Source organism: Akebia trifoliata, chromosome 11, assembly GCF_017979445.1.
Source record: "Akebia trifoliata isolate Shusen 1 chromosome 11, ASM1797944v1, whole genome shotgun sequence".
Lineage (NCBI taxonomy): Eukaryota > Viridiplantae > Streptophyta > Magnoliopsida > Ranunculales > Lardizabalaceae > Akebia > Akebia trifoliata.
The window spans coordinates 4,976,786-4,981,285 of NC_141385.1; positions in this window are offsets into that span (position 1 = coordinate 4,976,786).

A 4,500-nucleotide genomic window follows, 5' to 3' on the forward strand; every position below is an offset into this window, starting at 1 on the left:
TGAACAAATGATTTAATTGTTTGTAAATGAAGGACATTAAGTCTTTTGAATATATAAATCATATAATGGGATTCCCTCGAAGGGGAGAATGTGTAATTGATAAATTAAGTTGAGTGTGGAGAAGACTCTTCGAATAGTGAAAAAAGTCTATGGTGAATGTAGACTATCCCCTTCATGTTTTGATGAATATTTGAGATACTCCCAATGTTTTCATATTGATAGCATACCCCTTGACCTTGATCTACAATAGAAGATTAATAGAAAATAACTTAAATACCCTCATCTTCAACTTCATATTTTTACCCTCAAAGATTGAAGATGAGGGTTTTGGAGGAAATAAAAAATCAATGGGTTTTATTCTAGTGGTTGAAAATTAGGACATTTTAGGTCATATTCTAGTAGTCTCTTAGAGAAGACTGAACTCAAGGTGGCATGATATGCTTTTTGACAATAATGAGGGTTTCTCAAATAAGAGATGGGTCAAAGGGCATTCTTGGACTCATATAAAGTTTTTTGTGGGTCCGGGTCCTTGAAATTTACTATGTTGCCATCTCAACATCTTACTCCACCATTTTTAGTGGCCATTAATTTTGACTTTTTTTCTAAAATTTGGTCAAAAAATCGAACAAATGTTTGGGAGAGCTTTTATTAAAGTGGTCATGGTCATGGAGCATGACAACATGAATCTTGCGAGTCACTGAAAATCAAGATATATAATATTAGACAATGCTCCTTACTAAAAATCTATTTACTTTGTAACTCCAAAATCAATGATTGAATTATAAAAGTACCCTCAACATTTGAAAACTTTTCCCAAACCCAAATCTTAAAATCTGATTTACAAAAGTGCCGACAAAGTGGATTCAATCCATCAGTTCCGTGTCTTCCTCTCTCTCTCTCAACGTGCCGTGTATGTGGTTTTAGTTCTACCATAAATAAAATAAAATAAAATAAGCTAAATTTGAGACATCCCTCCCAATTTTGATATATATTTGAGATACCCTTGGATTTTCAAACTCATGTCTGATGACGTATCCCTTGGTGCGGTGTTCTTTGAGAAATTAATTAAAATGGCATAAATACCCTCATCTCTAACCTCTTGCCAAGGAGCCTTGATTACCCTCCACACAGAAAAAAAGACAAAAAAATTGATTCTTTCCCTCAAGATCATGTCGTCCTTAACTTGACTGAAGACGAAGTGACCCCTTAAATACGCTTGAACCGTTGACATTTTGAGCAAGGATTAGGGACTTATTGAACAAAATAACAAAAAGAAAATAAATAAATATTTTACCCAGGAGGGCTTTATAATAATCTCATGTTCGACGAAAATGAAAAAAAACTTTGAAGTGGGCAGTTCGCTTCAAAATTTTGAAGAAACCCTCTCCATTGAATTACACGTGGTAATTTCAAGGAGGTGTTTCAAATTTGGGTGGAAATGTAGGGTTTTGAAATAAATTCAAAATATCACATGTATTGTAATAAGGAGGGTTCCCTCAAAATTTGAATTGGGTTACCTGCTTCAAAGTCAGACTCGATGAAAATGGGTTTCGAGGAAGGAGGTAATAATCAAGAGTTTTTTTTGAGAAAAATAAAGTATTGCCAACTAAATCTTTTTATCATAAAGGTAGAAGATGTTTAAAAAGATGGATACATTAGAGAAAAAATAAATGATCTTTTGCAAGCAGTTGGAGATGAAGGTATATTAGTCATTTCCTAAAAGTTTCTCATAGAAGACCATAGCCAAGAGATGTACATCATCAATTTAATAACCAAAAAGACCTCAAATAAATACAAAAATCCCAAATTTATCAAATCTTGGAATTTTCTTTTTTCAACTTTCTAGGTGGGTATGAGTGATAGAGAGATATTGAAAGGGGAAAGTTAGGTCTACATATCACTCCACCAAATACCAAGTGGACCATGGGGTGATAAGCTCCTTTATTGATGGACCACAATTTCAGTCACCTTAAATGAGACCTTTAATATGTTTTTTTCCTCACAAAAGTGACCTCAATAAAGGGTAATTTAGATATGCTCCTCAACTTTTAGTGAATATTTGAGATGCCCATGTGTTTTTAAACTAATGACGTATCCCTTTGAACCTCACTTTAGACTAAGAAAATTAAAAAAATTATATAAATGCCCTCATCTTCAACCTTTGACTAAGAACCCTTAATTTTTCTCTCAAAATTCAATCATCTTCAAACTTTTCAACCTCTAAGATTAATTATCGTTTACTTATTCAATTTTCTCTTCAATTCATTTGTCATCTGGTCCCCTAAAATTTCATCTTGATATTGAGGTTTGAAGGTTGAAGGTTGAAGGTTGAAGGAGAACAGATCTCATGACATATATGTAGAAGAAATGATTTTAAATTTCGTCTGATACGTCTCGATATTATCCATCAATGAAACGAATAAACAAGTCAAATGTATTAGACGAGATTTAAAATCATGGTTCATTTGTCTCATGATTGAACGAGACAACTCAAATGTATCGAAAAACTCGTCTAAGACAATTCAATCTCATTAATGAATGAGACAAGCCAACAAAACGAAGCGACCAACTATAGTACTATACAATCATATTTGTTATTTACTTATTTACCATTTTTAAGAACCTACATTCAATTCAAGGGCATAAATTCCAATACTACGACAGTACATCAAACAATCATTTTAGTAATTTTTTTTAATAATTTGAATATTTTCATAAATATTAAATAAAAAAAAATGCATAACAGATTCACAAAAGTTGACAAAATACATAGTTGTTTAACTAACTTCATCTCTCCCAAAATTGGCTAATAGTGTCCTCATGTGAGCTGATACTGTGATCAAGCATGCTTGAATTGATTTCTCACCAGACACAAATAAAATAAAAAAATAAGAATAATAAATAATATTTAACTTAATTTTAGGGACTTGAGGCATGGATTAGTCTATTTGATTATATTCTAATAAGTCATCAGTACATTATTGCTACATGTTGACTAATAATAATAATTTATCCAACTTAGCTTATAAGATACGCAGATCAATATAGGAAAAAAGACAATAGTTTGATTTGACTTATCACAGGACTCCAAATATATGTGATAGAAAGATCAAATAATTCATAATTAAAAAAAAAAAAAAAAATTCTCTTTACATCTTTAAAACTTGTCGAGTTTGATTGGATTTCAAACTGATTCAACCCCAAAACTCAAAGAAACGTTACCGAGTCAAATGAGTTATTTGATTATATGTAAAAAAAAATTGTGAGGGAATAAATAAATAAATATTTTTATTTATTTAAAAATATTTAGAAATTTAATATGTTTTTGTTTGATTCATTTTAATCCATTTGTGAGTTATTGAGTTGACCTGACTCAATGAACATTCAAATCGAATCAAGTTTTCAAGTTTTACGACTATGGTTTAACTACACATTTTCTAGGGATTCATCTTCTTTGGAATTGCTAAGAATATCTTACCATCTCAACCATTTACTTGATGGAGAACATCAAATATTATTTGAGGCAAATATTTTCATTTCGATACGTGTCAAAAAATAGGAGTTACCAACATTTTAATCAAATCTTTTTATCAAGTTTTGTTTATTGTGTTTTGTAATGAGTTTTCCGCAATCCTTATCAGAGGGGCCTCAGGTTTCCTCCAAAGTTGTTTTCTTCATTTTTAATGATTTTGGGAAATTTGTTGACCATGAACGACATCATTCATCATGGACTAATCACCTTCTCACTCATTTTGATTTTTTTGAAATCATTTGATCTCATTTCATTTCTTTGCTCCAACTTTGTTGAAGGAGATGATTTTGTCGAGCCTGACTTTAAAATACATATAATCTGATTTTTGATCAAAATTTAAAATATTTCAAAATATTTATGAAATAAAATTGATTTCCACATAAATAAAAAAAAATTGAAATTCCTATATAGAAAGAAAATTTTAATTGAAGTTCATACCTATCGAATATGCTATTTAAAATATTCCGATTATGAGGGTTAGACCAGTAATCGATGTCCAAGTCATTTTCTCTTGGCATTTATTGCGAGTGACTATGAAGCCATCCATACGACTAGGGCTCACATGACCGTTATTAGGGTTTGTAGACTGTCCTTATCATAGCCGACCCAACTTCTTTATTTGTCTTCTATATATCTCTGGGCGGTAGTTTGATTGACAATTTAGTAAACTTTTTTTTCTTCTTATTGTTAACGGTCGCCTTGTTATTGTCTAACTCACCACTTTTTAATTTTTTTTTTTTTAAGATCAATATTTTTATTTATTATTGAACTCATCTCTTTTTATTTATTATTGTATTCAATAATTATTATTGTTGATCTTGACATTGTAAAATCAAATTATTTTTATTTTCTCAAGATTTTTTTGACTAAAATATATAAAAAGATCGACTAAAAATTTGACATAACGACTTGTTTAGATAAGTCTAAATAAAAAAAAATCAACTTTGATCGATTTTCACTAAAAAATG